Source organism: Lissotriton helveticus, chromosome 9, assembly GCF_964261635.1.
Source record: "Lissotriton helveticus chromosome 9, aLisHel1.1, whole genome shotgun sequence".
NCBI lineage: Eukaryota > Metazoa > Chordata > Amphibia > Caudata > Salamandridae > Lissotriton > Lissotriton helveticus.
Genome location: NC_136070.1, coordinates 133,656,721 through 133,681,658, shown reverse-complemented (window position 1 = coordinate 133,681,658; position 24,938 = coordinate 133,656,721). Strand labels below are relative to the sequence as shown.

General features: G+C 43.8%; 1 pseudogene; it reads right to left on the bottom strand.

The window, feature by feature from the left end:
* Positions 1-8,978: 8,978 nt before the first annotated feature.
* LOC144783145 (uncharacterized) lies at positions 8,979-10,407 on the bottom strand (annotated as a pseudogene).
* Between the last annotated feature and the right edge of the window lie 14,531 nt (positions 10,408-24,938).

Below are 24,938 nucleotides of genomic sequence, written 5' to 3'. Positions count from 1 at the left end.
ATTAGAAATGTTAAAAGGAGACCCATTTGCGAGAGTTAAAGCTAATGGTGTTGTAAATGAGAATGTATTTTACCCATGTGTTTTGGTTTGGAGTGGATGTATGTGGTTTGGCGCGGATTTATGTAGGTTGGATTGGAATCGTTAGTTGTGGAATTGTGTGGAGTGGAGTGTATTTGTGTAGTGGAATTATGTGGCATTGTGTGCAGTGCAATTATGTGGATAGTAATTATGTGGTATGGAGTGTGCAGTGTAATTATATGGATTGGTATTTTGTCTTCTGGAGTTGTATATAGTGGAGTTTAATTATGTGCTGTGCTGCTGAATTTTGTGGCATGATGTGGAATTCTGTGGTGTGGTTTGAATGTATTTGGTGTGTTGTGCAAGCGTGTTGTTGAGTTGCATTGTTCTTGTGACACAACTCCAGCAAGTTTGTTTGTCAAAGTATGTGGTGTGGAATGGAAATGTGTTGAGTTGAATTGTGTGGAGTGGAATTATGCTGATTGGAAATGTGGCATGGTGTGGAGTGTATTTATGTGGATTATTTCTATGTGACAGAGTGGTTTTATGTGGTTTGTATTTATTTGGTATAGAGTAGAGTGTAATTATTTGGAGTTGAATCATGTTGTGCTGAGTGGTATTATGTGGAATGTAATTATGTAGGGTGATGTTGAATTGTGTATCGGGGAATTGTGTGGTGAGAAATTGTGTGGTGTTGTATGTCACACAAAACATCCAGATATGCCACAAGGTACCCAGACGAGTGGAACAGTTCTGTTTATTTCGCATCTTCTTCAGACTATTCAGTTAGGATTCACAATAATGAGGATTACTGGATTTTCCCAAGATTACGCAATGTAGTAAAGCGAGAGAGTTGGGATTAAAACCCAAGTCTGCTGGTTCCACGGCCCACAATTTAAGCTCCAGTTCTTTTCTAAGAAATTAAATGTATATATAGCTGATGTGGGCACTTATTTTGTTATGTAGGGGCTGCTATTTTGGCATATTATGTGAAATGTTTTATTTATATTTCAAAGATGGCTGATTGGTACTTAAGAACAATTTTTTTAAAGTGCATGATGCGGCATAAATGTGCTTGGGTAAGAAGCCTCCGAAATTCTTGGGGGGCTGGGGCAAAATGGTTAGCAGAGCAATCTGTAGCTGTAACAACTTTTAACACCACCGAATATTCCAAAACTAAGGAAAAAACTAGTTAGAGCTATTGGCATTGTAAATAGACAATGTCTTTTACCCATGTGTTATGGAGTGGGTTGGATTGGAAGTGTTAGGTGGGGAATTGTGTGGCGTGAAATTGTGTGGAGTGGAGTGGAGTGGATGTATGTGGTGTATTGTGTGATTGTGTTGTTGAGTTGAATTATGTGGTGTGGAAGGGAAATGTGTGGAGTTGAATTGTGTGGCATGAAATTGTGTCGAGTTCAGTGGAATTATGCTGAATGAAATTATGTTGCATGTTCAGGAGTGTATCTATGTGGATTGTTGCTATGTGACAGTGGCTGTATGTGGGGTGTATTTATGTGGTATTGAGAAGAGTGTAATTATATGGAGTTGAACAATGTTGCGTTGAGTGGTATTATGTTGGGTGGTGTTGAATTGAATTATATGGTGTTGAATAATGTTGCGTTGAGTGGTAATATGTTGGGTGGTGTTGAATTGTGTGGCAGTGAATTGTGTAATGTGAAAATGTGTTGTGTGTCACACTTATCATCCAGTTATGTGACACAGCATTGGAAGCTTTGGATCAACCTACAGAAAAATAGATAATAAGCAATCTCTGAGAATTAAAAAAACTAAATTAAAGATCTGTCTGTTCCCTAAACCAAACAGGTTAGCTGTCCCATGTCATCATGGAACATGTAATATGGTGTATTTATTTGGAACTCCTAATCTTTTATTATAATACATATTTAACTAAACAAGGCATTTTTCAATATTTATTATTCCTTCAGAGAATGGGAAACATCTTTCGATCATTCTTCACAATGAAACATAAAGACCATTCCCCACCAATGAGTATATATCATTTTATGTCATTGGGAGAGCAGCTTTGACTGTAGCAAGGTGAACAGTAGCTGTGTTTTGGTTAAATGACACCCTGAACCATTCTGCCCTGGTTATTGCATACCACTTTGCATTCAGAGATATTGGTTAGTATCCTTGCATGAACATTTCAGAGCCACAACAGCTGCTGTCAGGCCATGTCTAGACTAGCAGCAGACGGGCACTGATTAAGTTGAATCAATCAGTGCTTGGTCCCTGCTCCACAGAGAGGAATGGAAATGATGCTAGGCCTGCAATAACCAGTTACAAGGCTGTAAAGAAGAGTGCCATGCAAGCCAACAAATTGTAAGCAACGGACGGGCTTAAAGCCCTTTTTGTTAACAACAGTGTCTTGCATGTGCAAGTGCATGCTATCGCAAGCTCAACTCCAAAAAATAGGGAAATCACCCAAAACAATGGTGTTTTAGATTGGTATTCCAAAGGGCTAAAACCAGAAATACATGAATAATGCAATTGCACAGATTTACTAGAGTAGTCAAAAGTAATCCAAATTGATTATTGAAGAAAATAGGCAGAACCTTGTTAAAAAAAGTGACAAGTATTTATCACAGATTCCTTTTTAAGTACCACCTTCTGGTTTTTCCAAAATCTTAAAACCTGCAGCTGGCGAGAGGACCAAGGGGGCTCATGAATTAGCTGGATCGTTATAAATTTTCAGTCATACCGTTTCTTACAAATAAAAAACACTCTGCGCAAATGTGTGTGGATGTACAATATTTGAAAGGTAGTCATGGTGAAAAATGAATTACATTTCTTTTATTTTGGTTTTATTTAAAGAGTTTTATAGAGCGTGAACAAGACCACAGTGGGTATCAGAGTGCTTTACAGATGGGTAGTTACGAGGGTACAAGAAATTACGACATTAGCACAGACACGCCCAGCAAAGGCCAACATCGGTCACAACATTCAAACATTCCAATAAAGGCAAGACCAAGAAAGCAAATCCTAGGGTGAGACTGAAGGGCTAACCAGAGATTTCCTCAACAGAACTCCTTTGACTTTCTTAGGAAGGAAGCCGTAGTTCATATCACAACCGAACAGTACAGGGGCAAAACAAATAATAACAATTCTAGCAGATTCACTCGAGACAAGAGTGAGATAACGAGACCTATGGTGGGCTAGGGGACTAGCCCAGGAATTTCTTAATCAGAATCTGTTTGACTTCCCTTTTGAAGGTAGCTGTGGAATTATTCAGTCTTGTTTCAGGTGGTAAGGAGTTCCAAATTATAGGTGCAAATACCTTAGAATGCTCAATTGTAAGTTTTCTTTTTATGGAATTTCTGAGATTTAAGTACTAAGGTGCTGAAGCCCCTAGAGAATCTGTCCCCTCCAGAGAGCTCAAGTGTTTGTGCAAGATATAACGGGGTGTTGAAGTGTAGAGCTTTGTGGGTCATGCAAGAAATCTTTAGTTGAATCCTTGCTTCATACGGGAGACAATTAGGAGTTTTTAACTCAGGCAAGATATGATGATAACGTTTGGAGCCTGTAATGAGCCTTGCAGCGGAATTGAAAGAGTCCTTAGGTGGGCCATCTTCGACTTTGAAGTCTATAAAGGGCTGCACTGCCATAGTCCAGCTTATAGATCACTAATGCTTGCACCGTGGTCTTGAGGGCGTTGTGGGGAAGGAACAGTTTTATTTTCCTTTAGATGCTCAAATGGAAGTTTGCTCCTTTGGTGAGAGCACTAATGTGATTCTGCATGTTTAAATGTTTGTCCAGTGTTATTCCAAGTGAGCTCATGGAATCGATGATGTTTGGAGTGCAGTTGAGGGCGGTTAGTTGGTGCACCCATTTTGCAATGACTGGAGACTATTTGTCAGGGGTGATGAGGAGGAATTCAGTTTTGAGAGCATTCGATTTCAGATGATTGAGTGTCAGCCAACTTTGCGTTTCATGAAGTACTGAGTTGAAAGACCTGATGTCCTCTGGGGAGGAGATTTTCAGGTACAGGTGTGTGTCTTCGGCATATATGTGATAATGGATGTTGGACAATTTCAGGATTTCAGTTAGAGGCTCCATGAACAGATTGAAGAGAGTGGGAGAAAGAGTGGACTCCTGAGGAACCCCCATAGTGAGCGAGAGGGGTTGGACAGAGACTGATTCACCTTCAGCCTTTGGGTTCTATTGTGTAGAAATTAGGAAAGCCAGTAAAGCAGTCCCTGATAGCCCCATCCTGTGCTCCAGTAGACCTATGAGAGTATCGTGTATCCAAAGCAGACTAGAGGTCAAGGAGGATCAAAAGGCATGACTCATTCTGGTCCAGTATTCGTAGTGCATTATCTGCAATGTGAGTAAGAGCGGATTCTGTGCTATGACCCTGCCTGAATCTGGATTGGAATTGGTCTAGTAGTTTGAATTGTTCAATATGGCTCCATAGAGGTTAGTCTGGTCTGCTGTCAGTGTTTTTTAGGATGGTGTGACCTGCCCTGACTTTAGGCAATCTGGGGTTGACCCTTGGAGCAGAGAGGCATTAACTTTCTTCGTCCAGAGCGGCAGAATGGATGATCTTATCTCTGTAAAGAGGTTTGGTGGGACAGGGTCGCTAAAAAGGATGGAAGGTTTCAGAGTTGCCAGAGTTTTTTGAATGGTGCTCTCATCCAATAGTTTGGAAACGGCTCCAAGAGGCATTGCTTTAGGGAGGGAGTCTCACACATTGTGGGGGCAAATCAAGCCCAGGGGATGGAAAGGTGGCAGGTAGATTCTTACGGGCTGCCAGTAGTTCCCTTTCAATCTTTGTTGATTTATCATATAAATCCAAATCCAGTACTTGTATAGCACACGAATCACCCCTGTAGGGGTAACTCGGCGCTGGGAGTCGTTGGGAAGATTAAGCAAGCTATTGCCCAGAGTTGCATGGTGATGGGCAGCCGCCTGCCGCCTGAGCCAGGGATCGAACCGTGATCCCCAGCGTCCAGCGGCAGTCGCCCTGGCCGCGGCGCCACATCATGGAAGAAGGAAGCAAACTCTTCACAGTTTGGCTGCTGACAGGGTTCTAAGAAGGGAGGGATAAGCTGGTTGTTAGATTGAAGCTTGATGAGCTCAAACAGTTTTTGGGTCCGTTTTTTCTTGATCTAGTTGTTCCCTGAAATAGCTAGCTTTAGAGCATTTGATGCATTTGTTATATGAGTTTCACAATGCTCTCAGCTGAGTAAGATGGTCCACGGAGGGTGAGGATCTCCAGAAACGTTCTGCTAGTCTTAGATTTCTTCTCTCTCTATTTAGGCTCCCGTTATACGAAGGGTTGGCGATTTTGGCTGGCATTCTTTTCAGTTGTAGTAGTGCCATTGAGTCTAGTATGTTGGACATCGAGTGATTGTAGTGGTCTGTGAGGGCACCGACATCAGACATGTCTGGAGGAGGAGGGAGGATGCTGTTTGTGAGGGAGGACAGATCAGTCAAATACACTTTATTCGATTTGTTAAAATCATAAAAGGCATAAAAATGTACATACATTCATAAAAATAGAGTAATTCATGTATATACAAACTCAGTGCAAAAGCTCTTTTGAAATATATACACTGCTGGATGAATTAAAAAAATAAGAGCAATCAGAATAATACATTCGATGGTATGCTTTTCATTTTAATTCTAATTATCGCCACTAAAAGACTAGCCACATGGAAGGTAATGCGGGTGCTACACAACATCTGAAGGTGAATGAGATCAGGTCTGACTTGGATAAAGCCAGCCTCTTTCATGATTGGTAGCAAATATTTTTTCCTTATCCCCGCGTAGTGCCCACAGAACATGATGAAATGCATGATGTCTTGTTGCGAAAAGTTGTCGCAATTACAGGGCGGACCATCTTCTGGTTTGCACCACAATTGATAACTACCCAAAGAATAGTGTATCAGGTTGAATCTGAATTTAGTTAGTAGGACTCTATGGAAGGGTTTGGTTACGGTCTTAAGATATGGCTCGAGTCCCGGAGAGATTGTTAGCATATGATGCCGTCTAACTGAAGGTTTCAGAAATTCCAACTCCTCGCGGGCCAATCTAAGCCTATCTAAAAAGTGTAACTTAGTCCAGTTGACATCCTCCTTTCTGATACAAGAAGGGGTTGAAAAAAGCTCTTGGCGTCCTAACTGACCAAATGAATATCTCAAGTATTCAAGCCAGGGTATTTTTTTTGCCTGATCCAATACCATGACGTTTTTCAGAATTGCATGATTCAGAGTTAATTCTGCGTTGAGCCATGTTTTTAGCCAGAAGATTAATGGGGCAAGTTTCAGCTTATCTGAAACATAATCCATACCCAGCTCAGAATGGATTGAGAGGGTGGGGGTGGGCTGGGGAACAGACAGGAAGTATCTTAAAAACCTGTTCTCAACTCTTTGAATCTTATCAATTGGAACATAGCCCCAGACAGAAGCACCATATGTGGCGATTGGAATTTTGAATTATAAACTTTTAAAAGCGCCTCCATAGGCCTGGCCCCCAACCTTTTTGAATAGCCTATGAGAGTTGACGTGGATCTTGCCACGGAAATACTTTTAGCCTTGATTTGGGGGGCCCATGACCCCTTCTCGTCGAAGAGAACACCAAGGTAAGAAAATGCTACCACCCTGGAAACCACCTCACCCTTGCAAATCATACAGATCATATAGGTTAATGTTTCTCATATTTCTTTGCGAGAGTCTGGCTTTTTTCAGTTGAGATTTAATGGTTCTCACCAGTTCTGAGACGAGGCAGGAGATGCAATGGTGGTCAGTCCAGTCACATGGGGCGATAGACTCAAGTTGAATGGGGCTGCTCTTACCAATGACCAGATCTAAGGTAGCTCCCTTGATGTGCGTAGGGCTAGCACATATTTGAGTAAGGTTGAGGTCAAATATGAAGGATTTGAGTGACGAGTCATTCAGGTAATCCCAAAGAAGGTTAAATTCCCCCAGGAAAATCTGGGTGCTGTGACAGTCCACATTCATAGAGATGATTTCCATGATCCGTTCTATGAAAGGAGGATTGTCTCCTGGAGGGTGATAGAAGGAGTGGAATTTGCATGCATGCTTGTTGTTGGATGAGACCTCAAAACACATGTATTCACACGAAGATAGGGAATCAGAATGTAGTTGTCTAACTGATAAATTGATACGATGAATACATGTAATGCCTCCCCCTAGCCCACCGAGTCTATCAAGCCTGATGATGTTATTTTAATTTTTTATTTTTTGGGGGGTTTTCTATAGCGCTAGCCAGACCCGGAGGTATCGGAGCGCTTTACAACATTGTTATAAACAGATTACATTGTTATAAACAGATTATTACACCAAGAGTGACCAGGTAAATAGTTAGTCTCAGGTCTAAGGAGGTTCAATAATCTGTAATCGCCTGGTAGTGATCGAAGCAAAGTTGAGAGTTTGATGTTCAGGTAAGAGGGAGTAATGTTCCGAATATAGGGGAAGTGATGTCAGGAGTGGCTTTAACGTAGTTGCTGGGTCTTTTGTCTTGTGGTCGGGAGTTAAAGAAGATCCATTGTTACTTTGTAAGGATTTGATTGAGGAAGAGCGTTTTGAGCTGGCTCTTGAAGGCTCTGTAGGAAGAGTTCGTCCTAAAATGTATGGGAATGGCATTCCAGATTTTGGGTGCATTTCCGGTGAAGGACCTAGATAGAGTCTTTTGTTTGCAGGTTTTCGGACTGATGAGAAGCAGAGAGTTGGTGCTTCTGAGGTTTCTTGTCTGTCCCGCTTTCTTGAGTTTGGCAGCTAGATAGGTGGGTTTGCCAGTGTGTAGAGCTTTGTGTGTGAGGCAGGTGGTTCTGAAATTGGCTCTCATTTCTACTGGGAGCCACTTGAGTTCTGTTAGCGCTGGAGTGATGTGTTCATATTTCTTCACTCCTGACACCATTCTGGCTGCTTCATTTAGTGTTGTTCTAAGTGGAGCCAGGTGAAGTTTAGCCGTGCCTGTGAGGGTGGCGATCCCGTAGTCTAATCTGGATAGGACGAGGGACTGCGTGGCTTGTTTGAGGTCCGTTGGTGGGATGAAGGGTTTGATTTTACTTAGTAGCTTTAGATTGAAGAAGGCACCTTTTGTGGTGCTCTTGATGTGTGTATTGCTTTGCCCACTTGCGTAATCTGAACTTACGCACACCACTTACTCACACAGAAACTCCAACACTCCTCCGGAGGTAAAAAATGAGCTTTATTAACCCCTTCAGTGCTGATGACAAAGCCAGCTCGTCATGGGCGTTACCTGCGCTACGCGGATGACGAGCTGGTTTTGTCATAAACAAGCCATTTTTTTTCAGCGCACAGCGGGAAAACGCGGTAGCGCGGTAGGGGTTAATATTGTAGGCAAAGGCAATAAGTCACTGAAACTAATACATTCTTAGGCACCGAGTGAAAGGCAATAGACAATGAATACACCACACTATATACATAAATATGAAACCGTCAATACAGGTATATAAACAGTTAATGTACAAAGCACCTCACCAGATTCATTTGCAGCACCGGAGACTTCGACATCCCTGGGCCAAGCACTGAACACCAAGTCAGGAAACCATAGACCTGGGCTCAGTGAGTAATCTTTTCGGGCACCAAAGTTGTCCCGCAAGTGTGTCCACTCCAAGACTGAGTTCCTGAGCTCCACCCCACAGACAACGCTTTTTATAGCTTAAATCAACCTGTTCGAGAAGCCTCTAGCAGGCGCTCTCGCCCATCTATTCACAGGTGCTGGCCCCCATCTCTGCATCAGACCCACCCAGACATTCCTGGCCAGATTCTGTCTGGGCTGTGCCGAGGCAAAAGACATTCTTTTCCCAATCTCCGGCCTTGGAGACTTGCACGGCCACCCTCCCTCTGTCCTAGAGATAAGTATGGAATGCATGAAAACACTCTGAAGGTACAACATAACCTCACGAGGCATTCTCACGAGATGCCTCACACCTGCTTGTACTGGTTTACGTGAAAAACATGTTTATGTTACTGCTTAAGTGTAACTACAGGGCAAAGCAGCACAAAATGGAAGTGCGATGAAATAAAATGGAAGATCAGAGCATTGCATGGAATCGAGGTCAACATGTAATTTAGCACGTATAAAATGGCAAATGCAGTACATTCCAACCCTTGACCTTCGATTCACCTATCATACCCCATTGGCCTAAATACCATGGATCTGGGCTTAAAAAGGGAGACAAGATTAGGAATGCATTGAATGCAACAACATAATGAAATAAAAATGCAAATAATGACTATAATAACACCCAAGATATACCGAAGCTGTCCAAAATTAGGCAGCCATCCAAACAACCAATCCCACCATCCTTGGTCAATGTCTTGGGTAACCCCTTTCACTAAATCTTTTAAAACATTAATATGTGCATGGATAGATATAGAATGATCAGATAAATTGAAACAACAGAGCCCATCAAAGTCCTCACAACCGTGGTTATGTTTTAGCAACAAATAGTCCACAGCTGCCCTATTCTGCAAAATAGCTTTTCTTGTTCCTTGAACATCTAATAATAATTCAGCTAAAGCGGCAGAAGTATGATTGAGATTTTTCACTATTAAACAGGCAAGCTTTGCAATTGTCCTGGCATTATAAACGGACAGTCCTGGCACTCCTACAATGGAAAGAGACAAACTAGTATATTCTGTTCTAGAAAGCAAGTCAATATTGGAGTCACAATCCTCAGGTAATTGAATAGCGGCTCTCGAAGAGCGAATACGAGTAACAGAATGCATGGGAAAAAGCATAAGGCTCAATCGTGATAAAGCACAAGGTCCTCCAGTTATATTAGCTGGTATGTAAGTGTATGACATATTACCACACGAGAACATCCATCCTTTAGGTAATTTCAGATGGTTAACATGACTAGTGGCTAATACTGTGTGATTACAAATCATATCATTGGTAACATTATTACAAAAACTGTCACGTCGTGACTGACATAATGTTTGTTGATCAGGGGTCAATTGTTTGCTTTTCTCTAGTTTCAATTGGCCACACTTGCCAATTTGGGCATAATCACAAGTTAGTTGATAGCAAACATCTCTAGTAGAGGTATTGTAAGTAACAATACTCATCATGTTCCTCCAGAGGCTGTAACCTCCGGGCAAAAGCGACAGTACTCATAAAGACTCAGATGTGTTCGAACATCACTTTCCTCCACTACCCCATCAAAGTTAGTTTGGTTGAAGATGTGTAGGAGCACATGTGCAGGGGTAGGGACAGCGACAAGACCGGTGGATATTATATAGCTGTACTCTGAAGATTTCTCATACAGAAGTGGGAAGTGTTCAGCACATTCTCGGCCAGGTAGGTCCAGATGTTATCCGGTTGCTGCAATAAAGCGGTCATCCGACTCGGGCGGTTGATCCTCTTCGGCATCCCTCCCGGCCCCCTACGGACACGCCCAAACACCGATCACACCGCGCAAGCATCGCAGCGGCAAGCCATACTGTGATCTAGAAACAGAAAACAAACTGGTATAATCACTCTCGCAAATAACATTTTTCAGCAGGTGCAATTTCCCACTTTTCCTGTCCGGGTTTCATGATGACTAGGATATTATCCTTGCCCTTAGCGATCAATTCTGCAGGTTCAGGAGGTTTGTTTGGGGACTCCACCCACAATTTCGCCCCTGGGTTCTTGTCAGTAGATCCGAACCTGCCCTTTCCTCGCACAGTTAGAAGGGCTGGAGCCGTCTCCTTCATGACATTTCCTCCATATACCGGCATGATGACCATTTGGGCAACACGGTCACCGGGTTGCACAAATCAGATCATAATTTCCACTGTTCAATAGGATAACTATGATCTCCCCCTGGTAATTGGCATTGACTACCCCTCCTAAAACCTGGATGCCATTAAGGGCAAGCCCAGATCGAGGAGCAATTAGCCCGAAATGTTCTGGGGGAATTTGAACTCCAATTCCTGTCTCAATCAAGGTAATGTCTCGTGGTTGCAATCGATAAAGTTTCAAGGCATGTAAATCAAGACCGGCAGCCTCTGGTGTGGCACGATATGGAGCCAAAGCTCCGGGAGCTGTCTCCCAATACAGAATTGTGTTTGTGGCCACATGGGGCTTAATCTGCAAAGCTGGGGTCAACATGCGCATCAAAGGAGTCTCTGCATCAGCAAGAGGTCGGTTGTTTAAAATCTGCAATGCATCAGACAAGTGATCCCTCCACCCCTTCAATGACCCATCAGACAACTTTTTCAACTACTCTTTCAGCAAACCATTCATTCTCTCAATCAAACCTGCTGCCTGTGGGTAATAGAGTATGTGATAGATCCATTCAATGTTATGCTGCACACAAAAATCTTGCACCATCTTTCCTTTAAAATGTGACCCATTGTCACTTTGGACCTGCAATGGAATTCCGTAATACAAGATCAACAAATTCAACGTTTTCAGAGTGTTAGACTGGGTTGCTCTCTTGCATGGAAAGGCGATGAGATAGCCAGAATAGGTATCCACCACCGTGCATGCATAATGACATCCTCGACTCATTGGCATCGGCCCGATGAAATCAATTTGCCACATCTGCCCTGGTAACTTCCCTCTGCCTAACTGGCCTCTCACTACCTGTGGAACTGGTCTGTGCTGAGTATGCTGACAAACGGGACAGTGAATGATTGCAGTCTTAATAAAATCTAGGGGAATGTACATCCCTCTACTTTCAGCCCACCTGCTAGTGGCTCGCTCACCCAAATGTCCACTTTTCTGGTGCGCCCATTTAGCCATGCCCACCAAGTCAGAATCCTGCGTCTCCACCTCAGCTTCATGAATCTTCGCTTCTTGGTCTGCAAAGGAATTGCACCAACGCTCTAGTGAGTCAGTCGGGCAATGAGCATCGACATGTTAAACTGTAACTGTACTCTGGGACAACACATTCCCAACTTCCTGCCACAACTCCTTTCCCCAAACCTCCCTACTGTGAATCATCCAATTGTGAGCATGCCATGTGGGAAGCCAGGTGGCTAACCCATTGGCGGTAGACCATGAACCAGTGTAAATGTGACATGTACCAGGGAGCTCTTGCTTTAATGCCTGGTAAACAGCATACAATTCTGCAAACTGACTACTTCTTCCCTCTCCAGTAGTTGACAACAACTTTTTGGTCACCGGATTATATGACACTGCCTTCAAATGTCTCTTGGTCCCCACATAGCTGGCTGAGCCATCTGTAAACCACACATGCTTTTTGTCCTCCGTGGACAACTCTGAAAAAGGCCCACCCCATTTCACCGGGGACTCTCACACTTTAGGTACATCTTGCAACATTTCTGCATCTCCTACAGGAGTCTGTGCCACTTGCTCATGCAGCACGGCGGTACCCTTAGGACCAACTCGTGCACTGTCTTGTATGTACCACTTCCACTTTATGTCGCTAGCCTCCTGTGCATGCCCAATCCTGTGTGTCTTGGGTGAGCTCATCACCCATTGCATTATAGGTATCTCAGGTCTCAAAAACACATTGTGCCCTACGGTCAACTGCTCGGTATCCACCAGAGCCCAATAACATGCCAACAACTGCTTCTCAAAAGGAGTGTACCGCTCTCCAGCATCAGGCAATTTCTTTGTCCAAAACCCTAGGGGCACTTTCTGTCTCCCCTGCTTTTGCCACAGGCTCCAGGTTGCATACTGATCCTGAACAGTTACATTTAAATCAATGCTTCCCTCTCGTATGGGCCATAAATCCAAGGCACGCTGTATAGCCTCCTTCGCTGACTCAAACGCCTGTTGCTGTGCCTCCCCCCACTCAAACTCATGCTTCTTCCGTGTCACCTTGTACAGAGGGGCCAAAATCTGACTCAAATGGGGAATGTGCTGTCTCCAAAAACCAAACAATCCAATGAAACGCTGCACTTCCTTCCTGTTTTTTGGCACTGCAAACTCTTTGATCTTTTGCCTCACTTGTGGCAGCACTTCCCTGTGTCCCTGATGCCACTGAATGCCTAAAAACTTCACACTCTGAGAGGGTCCTTGCACCTTCTTGGGGTTAATCACCCACCCTTTGCTTTGCAAGTGCTCTACCACTCTGTCTAGTTGGGCCTGCACCTGCTCTTGGGTCTCTCCTTGAATCAACACATCATCAATGTAATGACAAAGTTGCACTCCAGAAATGATTGACACCTCGTCCAAATGCTCTGCCACCAGCCGGTGACAGATCGTGGGACTATGTAAATACCCCATAGGAAGAGATTGAAACGAAAACTGCCTACCATCCCATGAGAATGCGAATTGTTCCTGGCACTCAGGGGCAAGTGGAATTGTGAAAAAAGCATTGGCAATATCAAGTGCCGCATACGATGTCCCATTGTGTTTCTGAATTTCCTCAATCAAGGTGATGGTGTCTGGGACCGAGGCTGTCAACGGGGGCGTATGCTTATTAAGCTCGCGGTAATCAACTGTCATACACCAGCTTCCGTAAGGTTTGCGGGCCACACGGGGTTATTCCATGCCGTGGTAATCGGCCTCACCATCCCCGCCTCTACCAAGTCCTGAATGGTTGCGGTAATCTCATCATGTCCTCCTGGAATCCTGTACTGCTTTATATGAACCACTTTTGTTGCTTGGGGCACCTTCACTGGGGGAATCTTCAAGCGCCCCACCCTCACAGCAGCTACCGAGAAGTACTGCTTTGACCCAAACTGATAGCATCCATCATCTAAGTATAGGGTCATACCTTTCAGAATGTCAATACCAATAATGTACTCAGGAATAGGCACAATCAAAACAGTGTATGCTCTCTTGGGAAGTCTGCTTATTTTCATCTGAATTACTGTTTGCACTGCTGGTGTCTCCTGTCCTCCCAAACCTGTGATAGTAAAATACTGTCCTTTAAATTTTCGTGGATTGCCATGTATCAATGTGGCCTCCGCTCCCGTGTCTACCAAAGCCCGCACCTCCTGAACATTTCTATTTTTCCAATAGATCTCAACCCTCACATGTCGTCTATTATCTTTGCGAGCCCATCCCTGCACCATAGCTTGGCCAATTTCCTAATCTAATTTTCGCCTGCGCAGCTCTGCATCTGCCCGGCGCAGGTCCCGGCGCAGATCTGAATACAATGTTGGGTAACCCTCAGGGAACAACTCCTCCTCTTCCCGGTCCCCATCTGAGTCTGTGCAATCTCGGTCCCAACCTTTCTCTTTTGTCACTTTCACATGAGATTCCCTTTCTCTCTCTCTCTCCTGACCTGCTTTTTCAGGCTTCTCCTCAGGCTCTGCATCCCTGCGACTCACTTTCTTGTTATCTTTTCTATTCACCTGCCTACTCCCCTCCTTCCTATCCAGTCCTCGCTTACGGTACATCTCCAACATGCTTTGGGACTCAATACCATCAATCTCACTCCTTGACACCCCATCCTTTAACAGCGCCAAGAACATATCACGTCTGGTCACTCGGTTGTTATCAGTACGGGACTCTGAGCGCGAAGCCCTGTCTGGCTTGGCCCATTCCCCAAGCTCTCTCAGCTCACGGACTGCCTCGACTACTTCTCCTATGGTATTGCCAATTTGATTAATTAACAAAGTCATTACCACAGCTTTGTATGCAGGGGGCGCCAAACTAATGATTTTGTTCCACATTGACACAGTCATTAACTGACCCATTAAATTATGCGCCTCACCTACAAGAACTGCCAACTTCATCCCTTCCTCCTCAATTCTCTGCGAAGCATCTCTTAGGGTAAACCATGGTTTTTCATTCCCAGGCCAGTCGGAATCTGTGAGGTACTTGTGACCACACCCCCTGGCAGCTAACTGCAACAGAGTAGTTTGATCATCACCATGGAAAGTCCGAAAGTATCCCTGCACAGTGGAATCAATAATGAGAGTACTAAATTTGGCAGCATCCCCCTCATCTAACATGACCCCAGAAGCGCTGTGATCATAAAGGGGCACCATCCACGCTAATAGCGTCTCACCAGGCTTCTATCTAAACCTCGCTAAAAGATCACTTATTTCTTGCTGGGTAAAATCCTCCAAACTATTCAACATGACTCCATCTGGGTTCCCTGGAGCGATTTGAAGTTTCCGTCTTAGAATGGGCTGTGTTTCAACTCTCTTAGCATTTTTTCCTTCCTCGTCTCTTCCCTCCCCTTGCCAGGGTAGCTCTCCTTCTGAGGAGAATTCTGACGATTCCCAGATGTTGGAGTCCCAATTGGATGGGTCAACATCTAAGCCTGCTTTGGCAATCGCTAAATGAACCTTCAGTTTACTCACGCGGCCTCTCCTCTTCTTGTATCTGTATTCAGCAACACGGACTGCAGCCCGCTCTGCTATCGTCTGATATGTTTCTAAATTATCTTGTAATAACTTATTCTGACAGGATAGCATTGTAGAAATATTCTTAGCTTCAACAAGTTCAACTGTTCCTGCTGCAGAGATAAACATTTGTCAAAAACTTGACGGTAGGCATGCAATAAAACCCAACCTCTGCGACCCACTGTGCATAACTCTTTACTTTTCTCCACAGGAACCTTCTGTAAACAATTTAAAACATCCTCTGGCGTTGCTTCGCCCAGACAGTCAAACCAGCTCTCACTTAATCCTGAGCTTTTAGAATACTCACGCGCCAGCGCGGAGTATGGCGTCGCCTCCCATCCAGGAATTTGCATGGGGGCTAAAGGGATTTCACTAGGTGCCAAAGAACTAGAACCACCTTTTGTCTTTTTAAACATGTTCCTCCCGCGTAATTTACGTATCCTGCCACCGACTACGCCAAAATGTATTGCTTTGCCCACTTGCGTAATCTGAACTTACGCACACCACTTACTCACACAGAAACTCCAACACTCCTCTGGAGGTAAAAAAATGAGCATTATTAATATTGTAGGAAAAGGCAATAAGTCACTGAAACTAATAAATTCTTAGGCACCGAGTGAAAGACAATAGACAATGAATACACCACAGTATATACATAAATATGAAACCGTGAATACAGGTATATAAACAGTTAATGTACAAAGCACCTCACCAGATTCATTTGCATCACCGGAGACTTCGACATCCCTGGGCCAAGCACTCAACACCAAGTCGGGAACCCGTAGACCGGGGCTCAGGGAGTAATCTCTTCGGGCACCAAAGTTGTCCCGCGAGTGCATCCACTCCAAGACTGAGTTCCTGAGCTCCACCCCACAGACACCGCTTTTTATAGCTTAAATCAACCTGTTCGAGAAGCCTCTAGCAGGCTCTCTCGCCCATCTATTCACAGGTGCTGGCCCCCATCTCTGCATCAGACCCACCCAGACAGACCTGGCCAGATTCTGTCTGGGCTGTGCCGAGGCAAAAGACGTTCCTTTCCCAATCTCCGGCCTTGGAGACTTGCACGGCCATCCTCTCTCTGTCCTAGAGATAAGTATGGAATGCATGAAAACACTCTGAAGGTACAACATAACCTCACGAGGCATCCTCACGAGATGCCTCGCACCTGCTTGTACTGGTTTACGTGAAAAACATGTTTATGTTACTGCTTAAGTGTAACTACAGGGCAAAGCAGCACAAAATGGAAGTGCAATGAAATAAAATGGAAGATCAGAGCATTGCATGGAATCGAGGTCAACATGTAATTTAGCACGTGTAAAATGGCAAATGCAGTACAATGTGTTTAATCATATCCAAGTTAGGGTCCAGAGTGATACCCAATGACTTCACTGAGTCTGCTGGGATGAGAGTGCAGTCTAGAGCGTCAATAGCCTTTAACCATTCCGTGATTTGCGGGGTCTTTTCCTTGCTGGCTAGGAGAAGAATTTCCGTTTTGTTTTGATTTAGTTTCAGATGGTTACGGGACAGCCACTTTAGTACTTCTCTTAGGGTGATGTTTAGTCTTTGCATGTCTGCTAGGGAGGAGGTTTCTAGGTATATCTGGGTGTCGTCGGCATAGAGATGGAAGGGAATGTTGGCTTTTTTGAGGATGATGGTGAGTAGCTCCATGTAGATGTTGAATAGTGCGGGTGATAGCACTGAGCCCTCTAGTTATAGGGTGTAGGTCGGACGTGGAGTTTCCTATTTTTATTCTTTGAGATCGGTTTTGTAGGAAGGAGGTGAACCACTGTGCAACCACCCCAATGGCTCCTAGCCTATCTATGAGAGTGTTGATGAGAAGTTTGTGGTCGACCGTGTCAAAGGCCGCCGAAAGGTCCAGGAGTATGAGTAGACAGCAGAGGTTCTTGTCCAGTGATTTGTGCACATCATCTATGACATTTAGGATGGCAGTCTCTTTGCTACATCCTTTTCTGAAGCCTGATTGGTGTGGGTCGAGGAGGTTGTTGATGTCCATGTGGTGGGTGAGTTGACAGAGAACACATTTTTCTAGTAATTTTGCTAGGAAAGGAAGATTGGAGAAGGTCTGTAGTTGCTAAGATCGTTGGGGTCAGCACCAGCCTTTTTTAGTAGTGGTGTTACCTAGCCTATTTTGAGGTAGTCCGGTATGATTCCTGTTTCCAGGGAGCTGTTAATGATCCCAGTCCAGGTGGGGGCTAAGGAGTATTTGAGTTGTTTTGCCAGTTGCGCGGGGAGGGGTTCTTCAAGGTGCGATGAGGGTTTGGATCCGGTGGTTAGTTCAATAATTTCGGTTACAGTGGTGGGAGTGAAGGTTAGCCAGTTGTAGGTAGGTTGGCTGGGTGGGTTTGCATCTTCTTTGGTGAGTAGCGGGCCGGTCTTTGATGGAGGTGAATGGGCCGTCAGTGAGAGCTCAATCTTTAGAATTTTTTCACTGAAGAAATTTGAAAATTTGTTGCATAGGTCTTTGGAGGCCGACACATTCTCCACACCGGACTTTGCTTCGCAATCCCTCATCAACTGGATCTTCGACCCCGGTGAAGCAGGACCTCGCATCACAGCCTGGCTGTATCTTGGAAGTGACGCATTTTTGACACAGATCCTCACAACACTCCGCATACCAGGATTGAAGGTACTTTGTTCAGCAGGCCTAACTAAGGAGCCCATTAGGATCGCGGACGGACTTGAGTCCGTCCGCGACCCTTGAGGAGGAGGGAACGTTGGCATGGGCTGCGGCGTTCCCTCCTCTGCAATTAGGATGTGACCGCCACCCTGGCGGTCACATCCTCTATTTTTAACATTGCGGCGGGTGCGGCTTCAAGCTGCACCCGCCGCAATGGTAAAAAAGCACGCACTGCATTTACATGCAGAAAGCTGCAGGCACCGCGCGGTGCCTGCTACTGTCTGCATGTAAATGCAGGGGGGTACCATAGGTACCCCCCATGTGCACCCTCCACCCCCCCTTCACCCTGGGGGCCCACAACGGGCCCCCGAAGTGCACATCAGTATGATTTTCCACGGCGGAGAACGCGCCGCGGAAAAGCATATCTGATACGCAATCCTAATATGGCTGGCGATGTCTGAGCAACATCGCCACCATATAAGAGCTTTTCCGCCGCGGTTGTAAGCCGACCACGGCGGAAAAGCAGCGGACATAAACCAAGACCCACCAGCCATCCTAATTTGGCGGTGGGTCTTCGGAGGCTCTGCGGCGGTTTTCCCGCATCCTCCGGGCCGGCGGTGGCTTCCACCGGCCCGGAGGATGCGGGAAAACCGCGATCGTAATGTGCCTCTAAGTCCCTGTGGCCAGCCCATGGTCCATGATGGTTAGCTTGGACTTGAGACTTTGCCCTGGTCGGAAATTACCAGATATCTAAAGTTGGCGCTTTACGGCTTTTGTTGTTTAGGTCTTGTTTTACTTATTATATTTTACTCTATTATTCTAACTCTGTTGTGCGCTCCTTTTATGGTGTGTTTTCACTGGGTTAGTGTTTAAAGTGTTGCACAAATACTTTACACATTGCCTCTCAACTAAACCGGACTGCTCTGTGCCAAGCTACCGGAGGGCTGAGCACAGGTTAATTTAGGTTTGGTTGTGACGTCACACTGAGAAGAATAGTGGTTGCTGCTTGGGAAGGGTTTCACCCCTTCTCAACCAGTAACAATTTCTTACAATTCACCTTACTGGTTATAGTCTGTACAATGAGACTTTTCCAGAGTAGGCACTTGGTAAGAATGCTGGGTCAACGTGCACAGGCCTATGTTGCCTGGCCACTTATTGACTAACGGCAGGATAAACATATAGTTTCAACCAGGTAGCCATCAAGCCATCCATATGGGCATCATTGAATGGAAGCAGGGGTTCCAATGTCGCTGGACCAGGCTGTAGAATCTCTGTCAAAACATTTGTCTTTGTCTCAGTGGAAAGCAGCTATAACTCCAGTACCCCAGCTACCCCTGAAACACCACTGCAAATGAGATACATTCTTCCATTGGTGGCCCATGCAAAGTCATGCTCTGTTTCAGGGGAGGTGTCAAGCCCACTGGCATTTTATAATTCAAGGTATAACGAGGGGGGAGCGAGCCACCTCCCGCACCATCGTCATCAGTATTTTGCTCTGGCACATAAGCGTCACAACCAAAAGAAAAACAGACCCTGCAGTAGAGGCAGCGGAATAGAGTCATTCTGCATGACAACTGGTTGTGCTTTTGTGATTTCAGAGTGCAACATCTGTTGAGCTAAGGCCAACGTCTGCTCGGGGTCCGACATGGGAGTTGGTGGGAGGTCATCAATTGGTGCCAGAGAAGTCTCTATCGGCATTGGGGTCTGAATAGAATCAGGGCTGGAATGGAAGTCTATACTGGAGTCGGTGAAGGCATGCTAACTGGTTTTCAGGAGGAGGGCCAGCGGGAGGAAATCCGACTGGAAGCACAAAGTTGTGACAGAAGCGAATTAAAGATTTACAGCATAGCCTCCTTGAAGGACTCGATTTGCTGCAGGGTCAACAATGGCATGGGAAACTCGAGGCACGACAGAAGCAACTGAGGTATTGGTTCCGTTGCCAATGACCCTGAGGCAAATCAAAACTCGAGTCTTCTCTTTAAAATCAGAGTGGAGGGATGGACTGCTTTACTTTCTTATGCTTGTACTTGGAATTGGTTTGCCCAAACATTTAGGGGGGGAATGGAGCGGGGACTGGGACAACGCCTGGGAACGGGTGCAGGACCTGAATGAATACCACAACTACTTTTTATGTTTGGGAATGTACAAGCTTGACTCCCAGTCTCTAATCACCTTTAGCTGCATTTGGACATATTTCTCAGTCAAATTCGAGTTTTGGCTGCAGTCCAGGCACCAAAAGCACACATTGTACAGGTCCATGACTGACTTCTGACTCCTGCAGTAGAGGCACAGATCAAATCTTATTTTTTTCAGTGGGGAATCCTTCCTAAGCACTTTGTTGAATAGTGTTTTTCGAGTCGTCAGAAGACAGATAAAGGTGGGAGAGGAGCTCCAGCTGCGCTTCAGAAGGTGCGGAAAGCAAGAAACTCCTGCTAGTGCACAGGAGTGTAACTTATATGCTGCTCCGTCACTTCCATGGTGGTATGGAGTCAGTGCAGAGCAGCATGTCTCCCTCTATTGGTGCTCTGAAGTATTGCTGGAAAGTTCTCCTTATCCAGTTTGGCCCTGGGGGATAGTCTAAGGTGGGAACCTTATATTATAAATCTCCATCTGAAAGGTACAAGAATAACGTACCAGAATCAATGGACAACACCTTGCTGGACACGGGTTTTGATTAGAAAAACTCATGGGGGAAAAATCAGGCTGTGCCAGAATTAAAGATTCTTCAAAAGGAGGAAACAGTGCACAAATGACAAAAAAACAGAACTAAACATCCAGGACTGCTCACAGGTCCTTTTACAATACACAACCATACAAAGTACCCGCTACGCACAACTGGATATTGGGCACCTACCCCTTTCCCCAGCAACCTTTCAGGATGACGTTTGTAGTTGTACATCTGCGAGCGATGGTGTTCATTTATAATCACACTAAATAAAAAATAGGTCAGAAATTATGAAGCCACTTCTGCAGACTAAATTTTGAACCTACACGGCGTGAGGAGGGAAGTGCACGGACGGCGGCTTCACATTGACAAATGTTTGACTACAGGGAGCCGCCATCACTCCAGCGCCTTTTTTCGAGCTTCAACTACTGTGAAACTTGGTATTACCGCAGTGTGTTTAAGCAGCTCCAAACCAGAGTGGTTCTATCCTCAACCTGCAAAAGTAAGGTAGGACAGAAGGGGAATATAGGAGATCATAGGTCCTGACGAAAGCCATAAAGACCAGTGTTAGAGCTACATCCAATTGGCTGAAACATGTTGACAAATATGCAGTTTAGATGAGGTGAGGGGCTACTAAAAATCCCCCACACCACCATCCTATATTTATTTTAATCCTGACCGAGAAATCCAAGAATAAAGTATAATGGCGGATATTCCTGAGACTGTTTTAGATTCTATGTTCTGCACTAATATTTCTATTTTGGATCCCTACGCTTTTATGTTTGTATTGTCTTCCCCCTCCCTTTTGCTCCTCCCCAGGCGTTGGTCTGCGCTGGGGTGTTGTTTAGCAAGCCCTATGATGAAGCATGCCACAAATTGTGGGCGAGGGCAGTTTTGAAATATAAAGCACGTGCCACCAAATATAAAAGCGTGAATCCAAATACTCCTACTTATCTTTTGTGTGTGACTTAATTTTTAAGTCTGGGTCATACAACAAAAACAAAACATGGATTGTGATGGTGGGGGTGGCTCTTTTCACCCAGTGTGTGGGGTAAGCCCCAGTACCTTGTTTTTGGCTTGTACCCATAATTTCTTCCTCCCACATGGGTCAAAATCCTTCGACATGTGGTTCGCGCAAATGACAAAATGACTGATCGAGCCAAATGGTCAGCTCTTACCAGCCAATTAGACTCCACATATAGAAACAATTTGTAAAGTTTGTAGTCTTTGAGTGTTTTCCAAGTTTCATATATACCCAGTTTTGATTTAAAATACTTTTAATGAAATCTAAAAATGCAAAGTAGAAATTGGGCTTTATGGCAATGCAAAATTTTGTCTAATTCAACAGCAATTTTTATCTAGACCTCGTGTTAACTCTCTCACGCTTGGAGTTAAAATGGTGAAATGACACAGATGAATTGATATTACATTTTAATGTAACAAGCAAAAGTAAACTTTTGTTTTTCAGAGTTTCGGAAGATATGTCAAACGGTACCAAACAGTAGCAATGCAAAAATGTTTTCTCCTAACTGGGATGTCTAAGGGCCTAATTAAGGTGGACCATAGTTTGTGGTCAAACTTCTCTGACCGTCGGAGATTTGGCTATATGACTGCCCAACTAATTTAGATGGGCAAACATATAGCCGTTTTTCAAAATATACATAATGAAGACATTCATGAATTAAACTAATTTCTGCGGTTGCTCATTCTTTCAGAAACACAACTTCTTTTGTCCCAGTGCTTTACAATTGTGCAACCAGAAAAGTGTAAGAGTCCAAAACTGTGCATATAGGTAAAGAAGAACACACAGCACCGACTTTAAAAGGAAATACAACTAGGCGTCCTGATGAAGTTTTACTAAACAAGAAAATTAAGAAGGTAGATATCCTTAACTGTAACAGAACACAAGATTAAGAGTGTTTTAAAATAAACTTTATTTTTTGTCATTTCCGTTTCTTGTAAGTAACATTCACAGCTTAGTATCACAAGCGAGGAAGAAAGGCCGTACACAAGACTGAAATGTTTGACTGAAATATTTGACTGAAACATATCAGTTTGTGAGCGACAAAGAACCATATTACACTCTCACATTTTCTCAGCCAACAACAAGGAACTGTGGCGGCCGAAGGAGCTTGTGTATAAAAACTCATGAAGGTATCTGTAACAGCCACAATGAACTATGATAGCTCAGTTTCTGCCAAAGCAAAGAAAGGACTGCCACACTAGGCAGTTTTGTCACTAGATCTTTCAGACCAATAAGACTCACCTACTCCAAGAAACATAACTCTTAAATAGGAGTCTGCCTTTAGCTTAAATGGACAGGTTACTTATAAACTCATTCTTGACCTTATATGGGCGGGGAGCTGATTAGGGTGTATGGTATTATTTAATGGTCATACATTAATGGCAACATTTATGTTCAAAAACTGTCTGGTAGTCAAATGTATATTTATATGGAAATTCAGGCTTAAATGCCTGTTTTACAATGTTCCATTGAATCCTCCTGAAAGGATCAGCTGTACGCAGTGTATAATATGTAAATATTTATGTGAATATGGGTATTCCTAAATTCTACATTTAATTTCACAAACAGATGTTTTCTGTTCTTTAATAAAACGTTTTTTGATTATGTCTCATATTTGTCATTTAAAATTCCAATCTAATCAAACACTCACTGGTAATTAGGACACCTTTGTTCTAATTCATATCGACTGTCGACCCTTGCCTTTCTTGCATGTGTTGCAAACTATTTTTTGTAAAAATTGACTCGCAACACACTTGATGAGTCTAAAAATGAACAGGTGGGAAGTAGGTGTCCCTATATAGGAGAGCAAACAGAAGTTGGGTTGCATAAAGTACCGTATATCAACACGCAAACTACGTCAATGTTTCCATGCTTAGGAGGCACGCGAGGTGGAGGTGACCATGCTAACAACTTCCACCCATGTCTTTCATAAGTTGTTTCAGCTTACCTACTACGAGCATTAACAGCCTTCCTGTTACAACAACGAAAACATAAGGCCCACCACCATACGTGCTTGAAGTTTACAACAACAGAAGGGCATGCTCTGAAGAAAGGACCAAGGAAAAGGAAGATGCAGTACAGTCATCAAGCTGCGTCCTCGGTCTGGGACGCATCCTGTGATTTATTAAAAAAACAGAATGCTTGGACTGTTGCCCAACATAAAGATTAGTATGAGTGATGGATCATTTAGTCAAATGATAAAGAAGACATTATCATGATTTGCTTCTTTTATAGGACGTGTACCATCACTCTTAATTTCATGCTGCCATACATACAGCAAGCACATAATCTAGCAGATTATTGATTGTTGCTTCAGTTGAGCCTTTCTTCTCGGGAACTGGATGGTAGTAAGGAAACACAACATTAACTTTAAAAAGAAAAAATCTCAGGCAATGGCTCCAATCAGTACAAAAATATTTGGTATGACTCTTGCTAACTAAATGAGGTATTTACCCCCTTTGCCAGATAGAAATATTTAAGAAAAAAGGGTACAAACTCCACTGTAGAGTTTTGCACAGTAGACTGTATCATTAAAAAACCCTCCCGAAACAGAATACCTTTATCATCATAATCCTAAATCTTACTTGTAGTGTTTTTACTTAATCCTTTCAAAATAAAATAAACCCATGCGATCACAAACCTGTACTGCGCAGTGTTACTTTCCTCAAATCCAAAAAGTCAACAGGCACACCATAACTAAAAACAACAAATGGTTTTCAATGGACAGTTTCAGCTTTGAACCAAAACCCTGTGCAACCTTACAGGTCAAATGGTGCTGTCGCTAGCCTACCACAAAGAAACTCGTGGCATTCCATATGTTCCTTAGACGTTTGTGGCCTTCAACCAATGGCCACCATGTTCTGATATTCTGTATCTAGCATCTGTAAGCTATGTATTTCTAGCATAAAATCTACAAAAGCAAAATACAGATTGAACTAAAACAGCTCAGCCTATGATACAATGTATATGTGTATATATATATATATATATATATATATATATATATATATTCTGAACTCGCTCCTCTACTTGTGCCAAAATTAAAATAGTGAACAAATTGACAGTACTTCCTGTAGCACAGCGAGTCATGTCAAAATGAAAACACAGCTTACTACTTTGGTCAATTCCGGTACTTGTTATACTGCTTCATCATAAATTAAGTTTGTGGTTGGTAATACAAGTCAGTAGCATAGGCTGACAGTCAGCATCTGTAGAAGGTCATAAGACACCTTTATGCCATACCAGGTGTCATGAATGTATGAAGACCAAGAAAAGGAGTGAATTGTTTCAAGGGTTTTAGCACCAAAAGAAAAACAA